The sequence below is a fragment of the Triticum dicoccoides genome, chromosome 5B, assembly GCF_002162155.2.
Source record: "Triticum dicoccoides isolate Atlit2015 ecotype Zavitan chromosome 5B, WEW_v2.0, whole genome shotgun sequence".
Lineage (NCBI taxonomy): Eukaryota > Viridiplantae > Streptophyta > Magnoliopsida > Poales > Poaceae > Triticum > Triticum dicoccoides.
Genome location: NC_041389.1, coordinates 587,745,181 through 587,761,484, shown reverse-complemented (window position 1 = coordinate 587,761,484; position 16,304 = coordinate 587,745,181).

The window sequence follows — 16,304 nt, the reverse complement described above, 5'->3', positions numbered from 1 at the left end:
GGTTCGCATGTCTCAAACTTTTCAAAAACGAGTGAGTCCAAAGATCCATCAACATGGAGCTTCTTCACGCATTTTATACCAATATGACTTACATGGCAGTGCCACGAGTAAGTGGTACTATCATTACTATCTTATATCTTTTGGCATGAAAATGTGTATCACTACGATCGAGATTCAATAAACCATACCTTTAGGTGCAAGACCACTGAAGGTATTATTCAAATAAATAGAGTAACCATTATTCTCCTTAAATGAATAACCGTATTGCAACAGACATAATCCAATCATGTCTATGCTCAACGCAAACAGCAATCTCGATGGTAGAGGGAGCGTGCGATGCTTGATCATATCAACCTTGGAAACACTTCCAACATGTATCGTCAGCTCACCTTTAGCTAGTCTCCGTTTATTCCGTAGCTTTTGTTTCGAGTTACTAACACTTAGCAACCGAACCGGTATCTAATACCCTGGTGCTACTAGGAGTACTAGTAAAGTACACATTAACATAATGTATATCCAATATACTTCTATCGACCTTGCCAGCCTTCTTATCTACCAAGTATCTAGGGTAATTCTGCCCCAGTGGCTGTTCCCCTTGTTACAAAAGCACTTAGTCTCGGGTTTGGGTTCAACCTTGGGTTTCTTCACTGGAGCAGCAACTGATTTGCCGTTTCATGAAGTGTCCCTTCTTGCCCTTGCCCTTCTTGAAACTAGTGGTTTCACCAACCATCAACAATTGATGCTCCTTCTTGATTTCTACTTTCGCGGTGTCAAACATCGCGAATACCTCAAGGATCATCATATCTATCCCTGATATGTTATAGTTCATCACGAAGCTCTAGCAGCTTGGTGGCAATGACTTTGGAAAAACATCACTATCTCATCTGGAAGATCAACTCCCACTCGATTCAAGTGATTGTTGCACTCAGACAATCTGAGCACAAGCTCAACGATTGAGCTTTTTCTCCTGAGTTTGCAGGCTAAGAAAATCGTCGGAGGTCTTATACCTCTTGACGTGGACACGAGCATGAAATCCCAATTTCAGCCCTCAAAACATCTCATATGTTCCGCGACGTTTCGAAAACGTCTTTTGTGCCTCTACTTAAACCATTTAACTGAACTATCAGGTAGTTATCAAAACGTGTATGTCCGATGTTCGCAACATCGAAAAACAACGTTTGGGGTTCAGCACACTGAGCGGTGCATTAAGGACATAAGCTTTCTATTGATCGCATAATCGCTACTATCAACTTTCAACTATATTTTCTCTAGGAACATATCTAAACAGTGGAACTAAAGCGCGAGCTTACGACATAATTTGCAAAGATCTTTTGACTATGTTCAGGATAATTAAGTTCATCTTATGAACTCCCACTCAGATAGACATCCCTCTAGTCATCTAAGTGATTACATGATCCGAGTCAACTAGGCCGTGTCCGATCATCATGTGAGACGGACTAGTCATCATCGGTGAACATCTTCATGTTGAGCGTATCTACTATACGACTCATGCTCGACCTTTCGGTCTCTTGTGTTCCAAGGCCATGTCTGTACATGCTAGGCTCGTCAAGTCAACCTAAGTGTTTCGCGTGTGTAAATCTGTCTTACACCCGTTGTATGTGAACGTAAGAACCCATCACACCCGATCATCATGTGGTGCTTAGAAACGACGAACTTTCGCAATGATGCACAGTTAGGGGGAACACTTTCTTGAAATTTTAATGAGGGATCATCTTATTTACTACCGTCGTTCTAAGCAAATAAGATGCATAAACATGATAAACACCACATGCAATCAAATAGTGACATGATATGGCCAATATCATATTGCTCCTTTTGATCTCCATCTTCGGGGCTCCATGATCATCATCGTCACCGGCATGACACCATGATCTCCATCATCATGATCTCCATCATCGTGTCTCCATGAAGTTGTCTCGCCAACTCATTACTTCTACTACTATGGCTACCGGTTAGCAATAAAGTAAAGTAATTACATGGCGTTGTTCAATGACACGCAGGTCATACAATAAATAAAGACAACTCCTATGGCTCCTGCTGGTTGTCATACTCATCGACATGCAAGTCGTGATTCCTATTACAAGAACATGATCAATCTCATACATTACATATCATTCATCACATTCTTCTTGGCCATATCACATCACATAGCATACCCTGCAAAAACAAGTTAGAGGTCCTCTAATTGTTGTTTGCATGTTTTATGTGGCTGCTAATGGGTTTCTAGCAAGAACGTTTCTTACCTACGCAAAACCACAACGTGATATGCCAATTGCTATTTACCCTTCATAAGGACCCTTTTCATCGAATCCGTTCCAACTAAAGTGGGAGGGACTGGCACCCGCTAGCCACCTTATGCACCAAGTGCATGTCAGTCGATGGAACCTGTCTCACGTAAGTGTACGTGTAAGGTCGGTCCGGGCCGCTTCATCCCACAATACCATCGAAACAAGATTGGACTAGTAACGGTAAGAATATTGAACAAAATCAACGCCCATAACTACTTTGTGTTCTACTCGTGCAAAGAATCTACGCAATAGTCCTAGCTCATGATGCCACTGTTGGGGAACGCAGCAGAAATTCAAAATTTTCCTACGTGTCACCAAGATCTATCTATGGAGAAACCAGCAACGAGGGGAAGGAGAGTGCATCTACATACCCTTGTAGATCGCTAAGCGGAAGCGTTCAAGAGAACGGGGTTGAAGGAGTCGTACTCGTCGTGATCCAAATCACCGGAGATCCTAGTGCCAAACGGACGGCACCTCCGCGTTCAACACACGTACAGCCCGGTGACGTCTCCCATGCCTTGATCCAGCAAGGAGAGAGGGAGAGGTTGAGGAAGACTCCATCCAGCAGCAGCATAACGGCGTGGTGGTGATGGAGGAGCGTGGCAATCCTGCAGGGCTTCGCCAAGCACCGCGGGAGAGGAGGAATAAGAGAGGTAGGGCTGCGCCAATAGAGGGAAAACTCGTGTGTTGGGCAGCCCCCAGGCCTCAAGTATTTATAGGGGGAGAGGAGGGGGCTGCTCCCCCTCTAGGGTTCCCTCCCCAAGGGTGGCGGCAGCACCCAGATGCCATCTGGGTGGCGGCCAGAGGGGGAGAGGGGAGGCGCGCCTGGGGTGGGCCTTAGGGCCCATCTGCCCTAGGGTTTGCCCCCTCCCACTCTCCCTTGCGCCTTGGGCCCCTTGTGGGGGGCGCACCAGCCCACCTGGGGCTGGTTCCCTCCCACACTTGGCCCATGCAGCCCTCCAGGGTTGGTGGCCCCACTTGGTGGACCCCCGGGACCCTCCCGGTGGTCCCGGTACATTACCGGAAAAACCTGAAACTTTTCTGGTGACCAAAACAGGACTTCCCATATATAAATCTTTACCTCCGGACCATTCCGGAACTCCTCGTGACGTCCGGGATCTCATCCGGGACTCCGAACAACATTCCGTAACCACATACAAACTTCCTTTATAACCCTAGCGTCATCGAACCTTAAGTGTGTAGACCCTACGGGTTCGGGAGACATGCAGACATGACCGAGACGTTCTTCGGTCAATAACCAACAGCAGGATCTGGATACCCATGTTGGCTCCCACATGTTCCACGATGATCTCATCGGATGAACCACGATGTCAAGGACTTAATCAATCCCGTATACAATTCCCTTTGTCTAGCGGTATTGTACTTGCCCGAGATTCGATCGTCGGTATACCGATACCTTGTTCAATCTCGTTACCGGCAAGTCTCTTTACTCGTTCCGTAACACATCATCCCGTGATCAACCCCTTGGTCACATTGTGCACATTATGATGATGTCCTACCGAGTGGGCCCACAGATACCTCTCTGTCACACGGAGTGACAAATCCCAGTCTCGATTCGTGCCAACCCAACAGACACTTTCGGAGATACCTGTAGTGCACCTTTATAGTCACCCAGTTACGTTGTGACGTTGGGTACACCCAAAGCATTCCTACGGTATCCGAGAGTTGCACAATCTCATGGTCTAAGGAAAAGATACTTGACATTATAAAAGCTTTAGCATACGAACTACATGATCTTTGTGCTAGGCTTAGGATTGGGTCTTGTCCATCACATCATTCTCCTAATGATGTGATCCCGTTATCAATGACATCCAATGTCCATGGCCAGGAAACCGTAACCATCTATTGATCAACGAGCTAGTCAACCAGAGGCTTACTAGGGACATGGTGTTGTCTATGTATCCACACATGTATCTAAGTTTCCTATCAATACAATTACAGCATGGATAATAAACGATTATCATGAACAAAGAAATATAATAATAACTTATTTATTATTGCCTCTAGGGCATATTTCCAACAGATGAGCCGTCAGCTGAGCCACCTGTTGAGACGCCCGCTCGTTCTCCTGACATATTCGGTCTTGCACCAGGTTATAGCCCCCATGTTGGTTACGGCGTTGGGCGTTGCTTGATAAAGCTTCGGACTCCATGTGCCTACTGTAACTCGGGCTCCGGTTCTGATGAGGCGGCGCTAACCAAGGCGGAGGGGTTGAATGAATCCTATCCCGGCTGTAAGAATAGGTCTCCTGCTGGGCCAGGGTCGTCTGGACAAGTTCCCTAATCCTCCGAGTCTCCACTGCTATTAGATCATCATCGTCCACTGGAAGAGCTGCCAAACATGCTGATGCTGTGATTAAATTCTCCATGGGGTTGGAAAAGTGACCCTCCGGTATTGGCACATAACGCGGCGATGCCATGCTCATATGAGGAGGTGGCATCTCCTGACGCTGAGCCGGTCCCCCCGCTCCGGGTGTCATAAACTGATTAGCATTGGGCGATTTACTTGGGCCGGCTCCGGGTATGGAAAAAAGAACCCTAGGGCCGTAATTCGGAGGTAATTGGGATTGGGTCTTCTGGTGTCTCCTCCTCATTACTTCATTGGACGCGTTTAAACTCATTGTGAGCTGATAAGCCTCTGACTGCAACCGTTGCGCCCGGGCGTCGAGAGCCGCCCGCTCCGTTGCTAGCCTAGCATCCTCAGCTGCTAAGGCCTCCTTGGCCTGAGCTATCTCCTCACGTACCCGTGCTACCTCTGCGTCATGCTCATATTTGTTCGCAGGGATAACCGTGGCGGTTAACAGGGTCGTACGCTTATCCATGAGGTCTATCAGTACTTGAGCCGGCGGGCGCACAAGGCCTCCTGCCCCGGCTGCTCCTAACCCGGAAGTGATTGCGGCTACGGCTGTAGAGTTTTGTCCGGGTTGAATCCCAGCCATAAAGACTCCTGCCCAATTTGGCGACTCATAGAGGTCCGGAATACTAAGACCATCGGAACAGCCCCCGAGCGCACCATCTTGAACTTGATACAAAGAATCTGTTGAACCGGTGGACGAATCACCGTCAGAGGGGACGGCCATCTCACCACCATCTTCAGGACCTTCAGAAAGCTCTTCTCCATGGACGCAACCCACAAAGACGCGCTTCACGCCGGGTTGAACTCGGGTGGGTTTCGCACGCTGGGCCGTCTCGACGAGGTCGGTGCAGTTGTCCGGCTCAGGCCCCGGCTCACCAATCCAGCCGATAAAGATGTGGCTCCCTCCAAAGGGGACCCGGTACCCGTACTCAATTGAGCCGGCGTCGGGGCCATAGCCGATCTTTCCGCGACGACTCTTGGTCATCCGGCCCGTTATGTATCCCTTGAGCCCTTCGAAGTTGCCCTTCAAGAACTCAAATCCACCGTGCGCTGGCACCACGGTGGGCGCCAACTGTCGTGGAATTGTCACGTCAGATGTCCTCGTGAAAGGACTTAGTTGTGGAGCCATCGCAACTAGGAAGCTTGAAGGGGTTAAACGGGACAAAAGACACAAGAGGGTTTATACTAGTTCGGCCCCTTATAGTGAAGGTAAGGCCTACGTCTAGTTGGGTTGGTATTGATGTTTCGATGACCAGGGAGCGAGATACGCTATGCCTGGCTCTCGATCAGTTGTTTCTTTTCCTAAGCCGCTAGCGGGTCGTCCCCTTATATACACGGGTCGACGCCCTCCGGCTTACAGAGTCCCGGCCGGCTTATAAACAATGTCCGGCTCGGTGACTAGTTAAATCTACCTTATGATACAAGTAATATTATAACTGCGGTTTACTACAACGGGCCTTAAGTCGCCGGTGGGCTTTAAGCTTCTTATGAACCGTCATCTTCATGCCTTGTCTTGGTCTTCTCTCCGATGAGCCCTCTTTGCGTAACCCGGCCCCTCCTGGGCGGCTTACACAAATAGTTATATCCCCAACAGTATCCGGGAGTTGCACAATCTCATGGTCTAAGGAAATGATACTTGACATTTGGAAAAGCTCTAGCTAAACGAACTACACGATCTTTAAGCTATGCTTAGGATTGGGTCTTGTCCATCACATCATTCTCCTAATGATGTGATCCCGTTATCAATGACATCCAATGTCCGTAGTCAGGAAACCATGACTATCTGTTGATCAACGAGCTAGTCAACTAGAGGCTCACTAGGGACATGTTGTGGTCTATGTATTCACACGTGTATTACGATTTCCGGATAATACAATTATAGCATGAATAGCAGACAATTATCATGAACAAAGAAATATAATAATAACCATTTTATTATTGCCTCTAAGGCATATTTCCAACAGTCTCCCAGTTGCACTAGAGTTCAATAATCTAGTTACATTGTGATGAATCGAACACCCATGGAATTCTGGTGTTGATCATGTTTTGCCCTAGGGAGAGGTTTAGTCAACGGATCTACCACATTCAGGTCTGTATGTACTTTACAAATATCCATGTCTCCATCTTGAACATTTTCACGTATGGAGTTGAAGTGACGCTTGATGTGCCTGGTCTTCTTGTGAAACCTGGGCTCCTTGGCAAGTGCAATAGCTCCAGTGTTGTCACAGAAGAGATTGATCGGCCCCGACGCATTGGGTATGACTCCTAGGTCGGCGATGAAATCCTTCACCCAGATTGCTTCATGCGCTGCCTCCGAGGCTGCCATGTACTCTGCTTCACATGTAGATCCCGCCATGACGCTTTGCTTGCAACTGCACCAGCTTACTGCCCCACCATTCAAAATATACACGTATCCGGTTTGTGACTTAGAGTCATCCAGATCTGCGTCGAAGGTAGCGTCGACATAACCCTTTATGACGAGCTCTTTGCCACCTCCATAAACGAGAAACATATCCTTAGTCCTTTTCAGGTACTTTAGGATGTTCTTGACCGCTGTCCAGTGTTCCTTGCTGGGATTACTTTGGTACCTTCCTACCAAACTTACGGCAAGGTTTACATCAGGTCTGGTACACAGCATGGCATACATAATAGACCCTATGGCTGAGGCATAGGGGATGACACTCATCTCTTCTTTATCTGTTGATGTGGTCGGGCATTGAGCCGAGCTCAATATGACACCTTGCAATACAGGCAAGAACCCTTTCTTGGACTGATCCATATTGAACTTCTTTAATATCTTATCAAGGTATGTGCTTTGTGAAAGACCTATGAGGCGTCTCGATCTATCCCTTTAGATCTTGATGCCTAGTATGTAAGCAGCTTCTCCAAGGTCCTTCATTGAAAAACACTTATTCAAGTAGGCCTTTATGCTATCCAAGAGTTCTATATCATTTCCCATCAAAAGTATGTCATCTACATATAATATGAGAAATGCTACAGCGCTCCCACTCACTTTCTTGTAAACGCAGGCTTCTCCATAAGTCTACATAAACCCAAACGCTTTGATCATCTCATCAAAGCGAATGTTCCAACTCCGAGATGCTTGCACCAGCCCATAAATGGATCGCTGGAGCTTGCATACCTTGTTAGCATTCTCGGGGTCGACAAAACCTTCCGGGTGCATCATATACAGTTTTTCCTTAAGATGACCGTTAAGGAATGCCGTTTTGACGTCCATTTGCCATATCTCATAATCATAGTATGCGGCAATTGCTAACATGATTCGGACGGAATTTAGCTTCGCTATGGGAGAGAATGTCTCATCGTAGTCAACCCCTTGAACTTGTCGATAACCCTTAGCGACAAGTCGAGCTTTATAGATGGTAACATTACCATCCGCGTCCGTCTGCTTCTTAAAGATCCATTTGTTTTCTATCGCTCGCCGATCATCGGGCAAGTCTGTCAAAGTCCATACTTCGTTTTCATACATGGATCCTATCTCGGATTGCATGGCTTCAAGCCATTTGTTGGAATCTGGGCCCGCCATCGCTTCTTCATAGTTCGAAGGTTCATCGTTGTCTAACAACATGATTTCTAGGACAGGATTGCCATACCACTCTGGTGTGGAACGTGTCCTCGTGGACCTACGAAGTTCAGTAGTAACTTGATCCGAAGTACCTTGATCATCATCATTAACTTCCTCTTCAGTTGGTGCTGGCACCACAGGAACATCTTCCTGAGCTGCGCTACTCACCGGTTCAAGAGGTAGTACTTCATCAAGTTCCACTTTCCTCCCACTTACTTCTCTCGAGGGAAACTCTTTCTCCAGAAAGGACCCGTTCTTGGCAACAAAGTTCTTGCCTTCGGATCTGAGGAAGAAGGTATACCCAATGGTTTCCTTAGGGTATCCTATGAAGACGCATTTTTCCGACTTGGGTTCGAGCTTTTCAGGTTGAAGTTTCTTGACATAAGCATCGCATCCCCAAACTTTTAGAAACGACAGCTTAGGTTTCTTTCCAAACCATAATTCATACGGTGTCGTCTCAACGGATTTAGACGGTGCCCTATTTAAAGTGAATGTAGCTGTCTCTAGAGCGTATCGCCAAAAAGATAGTGGTAAATCGGTAAGAGACATCATAGATCGCACCATATCCAATAAAGTGCGAATACGACGTTCGGAGACACCATTCCACATTTCCTTAAGTGTGTACCAAATTCATGACTTAAATATTCTCCTCCATGATCTGATCGTAGGAACTTTATCTTTCGGTCACGTTGATTCTCTACCTCATTCTGAAATTCCTTGAACTTTTCAAAGGTCTCAGACTTGTGTTTTATCAAGTAGACATACCCATATCTACTCAAGTTGTCAGTGAGAGTGAGAACATAACGATATCCTCCGCGAGCCTCAACGCTCATTGGACCGCACACATCAGTATGTATGATTTCCAATAAGTTGGTTGCTCCCTCCATTGTTTCGGAGAACGGAGTCTTGGTCATTTTGCTCATGAGGCATGGTTCGCATGTGTCAAATGATTCATAATCGAGAGACTCTAAAAGTCCATCAGCATGGAGCTTCTTCATGCGCTTGACACGAATGTGACCAATGCGGCAGTGCCACAAGTATGTGGGACTATCGTTATCAACTTTACATCTTTTGGTATTCACACTATGAATATGTGTAACATCACGTTCGAGATTCATTAAGAATAAACCATTGACCATCGGGGCATGACCATAAAACATATCTCTCATATAAATAGAACAACCATTATTCTCGGATTTAAATGAGTAGCCATCTCGTATTAAACGAGATCCAGATACAATGTTCATGCTCAAACTTGGCACTAAATAACAATTATTGAGGTTTAAAACTAATCCCGTAGGTAAATGTAGAGGTAGCGTGCCGACGGCGATCACATCGACCTTGGAACCATTCCCGACGCGCATCGTCACCTCATCCTTCGCCAGTCTTCGTTTATTCCGCAATTCCTGCTTTGAGTTACAAATATGAGCAACCGCACCGGTATCAAATACCCAGGAGCTACTACGAGTACTGGTAAGGTACACATCAATTACATGTATATCACATATACCTTTAGTGTTGCCGGCCTTCTTGTCCGCTAAGTACTTGGGGCAGTTCCGCTTCCAGTGACCACTTCCCTTGCAATAAAAGCACTCAGTCTCAGGCTTGGGTCCATTCTTTGACTTCTTCCCGGCAACTGGCTTACCGGGCGCGGGAACTCTCTTGCCGTCCTTCTTGAAGTTCTTCTTACCCTTGCCTCTCTTGAACTTAGTGGTTTTATTCACCATCAACACTTGATGTTCTTTCTTGATCCCTACCTCTGCTGATTTCAGCATTGAATATACCTCAGGAATGGTCTTTTCCATCTCCTGCATATTGAAGTTCATCACAAAGCTCTTGTAGCTCGGTGGAAGCGACTGGAGGATTCTGTCAATAACCGCGTCATCCGGGAGATTAACTCCCAGCTGAGTCAGGAGGTTGTGCAACCCAGACATCTTGAGTATGTTCTCACTGACAGAACTATTTTCCTCCATCTTACAGCTGAAGAACTTGTTGGAGACTTCATATCTCTCGACCCGGGCACGAGCTTGGAAAACCATTTTCAGCTCTTCGAACATCTCATATGCTCCGTGTTGCTCAAAACGTTTTGGGATCCCCGGTTCTATGCTGTAAAGCATGCCGCACTGAACGAGGGAGTAATCATCAGCACGAGACTGCCAAGCGTTCATAATGTCTTGGTTCTCTGGGATGGGTGCTTCACCTAGCGGTGCTTCTAGGACATAATCTTTCTTGGCAGCTATGAGGATGATCCTCAGGTTCCGGACCCAGTCCGTATAGTTGCTGCCATCATCTTTCAGCTTGGTTTTCTCTAGGAACGCATTGAAGTCAAGGGTAACGTGGGCCATTTGATCTACAAGACATATTGTCAAGATTTTAGACTAAGTTCATGATAATTAAGTTCATCTAATCAAATTATTTAATGAACTCCCACTCAGATTAGACATCCCTCTAGTCATCTAAGTGCTACATGATCCGAGTCGACTAGGCCGTGTCCGATCATCACGTGAGACGGACTAGTCATCATCGGTGAACATCTCCATGTTGATCGTATCTTCCATATGACTCATGTTCGACCTTTCGGTCTCTTGTGTTCCGAGGCCATGTTTGTACATGCTAGCTCGTCAAGTTAACCTAAGTGTCTTTGCATGTGTAAATCTGTCTTACACCCGTTGTATGTGAACGTTAGAATCTACCACACCCGATTATCACGTGGTGCTTCGAAACGACGAACTTTCGCAACGGTGCACAGTTAGGGTGAACACTTTCTTGAAATTATTATGACGGATCATCTTATTTACTACCGTCGTTCTAAGTAAACAAGATGCATAAGCATAATAAACATCACATGCAAGTAAACCGTGACATGATATGTCCAATATCATATAGCTCCTTTGATCTCCATCTTGGGGGCTCCATGATCATCTTCGTCACCGGCATGACACCATGATCTCCATCATCATGATCTCCATCATCGTGTCTCCATGAAGTTGTTCGCCAACTATTACTTCTACTACTATGGCTAACGGTTTAGCAATAAAGTACAATAATTACATGGCGTTAAATCATTGACACGCAGGTCATACAATAATTAAGACAACTCCTATGGCTCTTGCCGGTTGTCATACTCATCGACATGCAAGTCGCGATTCCTGTTACAAGAACATGATCTCATACAACACAATATATATCATTCATCATTCATCACAACTTTTGGCCATATCACATCACAAATCATATGCTGCAAAAACAAGTTAGACGTCCTCTAATTGTTGTTGCATGTTTTACGTGGCTGCAATAGGGTTCTAGCAAGAACGTTTTCTTACCTACGTAAAAGCCACAACGCGATTTCTCAACTTATATTTACCCTTCATAAGGACCCTTTTCATCGGATCCGCTCCAACTAAAGTGGGAGAGACAGACACCCGCTAGCCACCTTTTGCAACTAGTGCATGTCAGTCGGTGGAACCTGTCTCACGTAAGCGTGCGTGTAAGGTCGGTCCGGGCCGCTTCATTCCACAATACCGCTGAAGCAAAATAATACTAGTAGTGGCAAGAAAGTTGACAACATCTATGCCCACAAAAAATTTGTGTTCTACTCGCGCAAAGAGAACTACGCATAGAACTAGCTCATGACGCCACTGTTGGGGAGCATTGCAGAAAATAAAAAAAATTATATGATTTCACCAAGATCAATCTATGAGTTCACCTAGCAACAAGAGAGAGGAGTGCATCTACATACCCTTGTAGATCGAGCGGAAGCGTTCAAGAGAACGGCGTTGAGGGAGTCGTACTCGTCGTGATCCAAATCACCGGAGATCCTAGCGTCGAACGGACGGCACCTCCGCGTTCAACACACGTACGGTCAGCGAGACGTCTCCTCCTTCTTGATCCAGCAAGGGGAAAGGAGAGGTTGATGAAGATCCAGCAGCACGACAGCGTGGTGGTGGATGCAGCAGGGATCCCGGCAGGGCTTCGCCAAGCGTCTGCGGGAGGGAGAGGTGTAGCAAGGGGGAAGGGAGACGCCAAGTGCAAGGGTGCGGCTGCCCTCCCTCCCCCCTCTTTATATAGGGCCCCTAGGGGGGCGCTGGCCCAAGGAGATGGGATCTCCTGGGGGGGTGGCGGCCAAGGGGGTGCCTTGCCCCCCAAGGCAAGTGGAGGCGCCCCCCACCCTAGGGTTTCCAACCCTAGGAACAGGGGGGGCCAAGGGGGGGCGCACCAGCCCACCAGGGGCTGGTTCCCCTCCCACTTCAGCGCATGGGGCCCTCCGGGATAGGTGGCCCTACCCGGTGGACCCCCGGGACCCCTCCGGTGGTCCCGGTACAATATCGATAACCCCCGAAACTTTCCCGATGGCCGAAACTTCACTTCCTATATATAATTCTTTACCTCCGGACCATTCCGGAACTCCTCGTGACGTCCGGGATCTCATCCGAGACTCCGAACAACTTTCGGTTTACTTCATACTCATATCTCTACAACCCTAGCGTCACCGAACCTTAAGTGTGTAGACCCTACAGGTTCGGGAGACATGCAGACATGACCGAGACGCCTCTCCGGTCAATAACCAACAGCGGGATCTGGATACCCATGTTGGCTCCCATATGCTCCTCGATGATCTCATCGGATGAACCACGATGTCGAGGATTTAACCAACCCCGTATACAATTCCCTTTGTCAATCGGTACGTTACTTGCCCGAGAGTCGATCGTCGGTATCCCAATACCTCGTTTAATCTCGTTACCGGCAAGTCACTTTACTCGTACCGTAATGCATGATCCCGTGACCAGACACTTGGTCACATTGAGCTCATTATGATGATGCATTACCGAGTGGCCCAGAGATACCTCACCGTCATACGAGTGACAAATCCCAATCTCGATTCGTGCCAACCCAACAGACACTTTCGGAGATACCCGTAGTGCACCTTTATAGTCACCCAGTTATGTTGTGACGTTTGGCACACCCAAAGCACTCCTACGGTATCCGGGAGTTGCACAATCTCATGGTCTAAGGAAATGATACTTGACATTTGGAAAAGCTCTAGCTAAACGAACTACACGATCTTTGAGCTATGCTTAGGATTGGGTCTTGTCCATCACATCATTCTCCTAATGATGTGATCTCGTTATCAATGACATCCAATGTCCATAGTCAGGAAACCATGACTATCTGTTGATCAACGAGCTAGTCAACTAGAGGCTCACTAGGGACATGTTGTGGTCTATGTATTCACACGTGTATTACGATTTTCGGATAATACAATTATATCATGAATAACAGACAATTATCATGAACAAGGAAATATAATAATAACCATTTTATTATTGCCTCTAGGGCATATTTCCAACAATTCAATCATTCCGGAGTTCGGAAGACATCTCAGGAGGTTCGTCTGTGTTCCAATTAATTCGAGGTTGTCACCTCATTCAAATATTTTAATTGTTTCGCTGCATCATCTACCTCTTCAACAATCCTTTTCAATGGTGTTTTCTCTTCAGTGGGCCCTAACCCACAGGTCTTTTCCTAGGATCTTACCTGACTCTTCTAATTCCCCCGGAGTTATTCTCAATTCTTTTCAAGTGTGACGTAAGAATGGATCCCATCAGTCACATGCCTTCTCCAAGATCTCGTTCAAATTCTTTTCATTGTTGGCTCAACCTCTTTGCTTTCCATTCTACCGGAGTATCTCAGTATTTTGGTGGTGTTTTCCTGTCGTCATTTGAAGACCGAAGAAGAGTTTTCCTCTAAATCTTGTCTGTCCTCTCGAAGATTCGTGGTTCTAGCTTCATATCATCCTATCGAATTATTTCAGTTTGTCAGATATTCTTTCTTACCCATGCGGAGTATTTCAGGAGTTGATTTCCTTTTCGTTTCACCGGAGGACATCATTCCAGCTATCGTTCGCTAATTATCCCGGTGCTTCATTCAAGTTCTTTTTAATCAGATCGAGTTCTTCCTATTCTCTTGCATCTAAATCCCATCAAACATATTTGTTCTTCTAATTCTTTCCGGTGATTCATTCTCTTTCATCAGTCATTTTTCTAATTCTTTCGGTGGTTCCTTCAGATTCCTTTTTCCTTGATTATCATATTAATTCATTCGTTCTTCCAAATCCTACCGGTGGTTCATGAAGACCTTCTCAAGTTTGCGATATGTCATTTCTCAACCCTTTTCAAGAGGAATAAGTTGCATGCCAAATCCGGTTGTCATCAATTTAATTTGATGAAGGATAAGCATACAATAAATCTTATTCTTATTTCCTCAAGGTGATTAATCCCTTTCTTCGGAGTTTGTTCTTGATGAATAAATTCTAGTTCCAAGTGTTTTCATCTATTCTTTTCCGGAGTTCAAATTTCCTCGGCCATTTCATCGCAAAGCTCCATCTGAATCATCGCAAGGATTTAGTCTTATTCTTTTTTCCTTCATTCTATCTCATCATCCTTTTGTCACCGGAGTTCTTCATGGTGGTTCTTCATGATTTAATTCATTCTTCAAGTTTTCATCAAGATTTTGTTGGTGGAGTTCAAGTATCTTTTCTTCTCGCGTCTCGAAGTGCAATTAATTCTCCGTATTTCTTTTGAAGTGGAGTTTTGCATTTCTTCGTTCTTCTCAGCTATTCAGACATTGGTTGTGGTATAATTTTACCTCAAGTTTTGAGATGTTTTTGATAAGTCCACAACAAGCTTATTCTTTTCGTTGTTGATTTTCTCAACAACTCCATTTATACCTTCTTCTAAAGATGCTTTCAATTTCATTCGTGGCACAATTTGTCTTTTTCTTCTCCATTCTTTTCATTCAACTCTTTCAATTCTTTTCGGAGGTTTTGTGTCATGTCTTCATCAAGTATCATTCCATCCTCTCAAGCTTGTGTCCTATTCCTTCCATTTTCAGCCGGAGTGCTGCCTAAATCCTGTCAATCTTATTCGTTTCTTATCTCGTTCTAACCGGAGTGGTTTCATAGTCTACCTGATTCCGTGAGCATTTGATTCTCGTCATACTCGTCATTCCTCTCTTCTACCTGAGTGCTCTCGACTTGGTTCTTCTTTTTCTCTTGCGTTCTTACTTCACCTCTTTCTCTTTCTCTTCCATCTCGTTCCTAAGATCTCGGGACGAGATCTCTTGTTAGTGGAGGAGAGTTGTAACGCCCCGGATTCGATGCGCCAGATGTCTGCCAGTTATTCGCCGTCATTGCCATGTCATTTGCTTGCATGTTGCATTTTATCATGTCATCATGTGCAACTCATTTTGCATACATGTTCGTCTCATGCATCCGAGCATTTTCCCCATTGTCCGTTTTGCAATCCAACACTCCTATGTTCCCCGATGCCCCTTTTGCCTCTTTTCGTGTGCGGGTGTTAAACATTCTCAGAATGGACCGAGTCTTGCGAAGTGGCCTTGGTACACCACCGGTAGACCGCCTGTCAAGTTTCGTGCCATTTGGAGTCCCTTTGATACTCCAACGGTTAACCGGGGAACCGTAAAGGCCTCGTGTGTGTTGCAGCCCAACACCCCTTCAAAGTGGCCCAAAACCCATCCAAAGCCCCTCCATGCTCTCGGTCGTTCGATCACGATCGTGTTGGCGAAAACCGTGCCCCATTTGGACTCTCCTAGCTCCCTCTACCTATAAAATAGTCCCCTCCCCTGAGATTCGCGGATGAACCCTAGCCAAGCCTCTCCCCGCGCCGCCGGACAAATCCTCCCGCGCCGGACATGTCCGCCGGCCACGTCGCCCCGACCAACCGGAAGCCGCCACGTCACCCCCGTCGCCTCCTGCACCAACCACCGCCCGCCACCTCACCCGCACCCCGCGCCCACTTCGCCACGGCCCGCGGAGCCCATCGCGGGCCCGCGCAGGCCTGCCCTGCCGCCGGCTGGCCCACTCCAGCCCTGGCTCCCCTCGTCCGCGCCCGCGCCCGCGCGCACCGGCAGCCGCCCGTCTCTGTCATCCGCCTGCCGACGCCGGCGACCCCGCCACGCCGGTCGCCGCCTCCGCCCCGCACCTCACTCGCCTGACCCCGCCGCCGGCCGCCCCG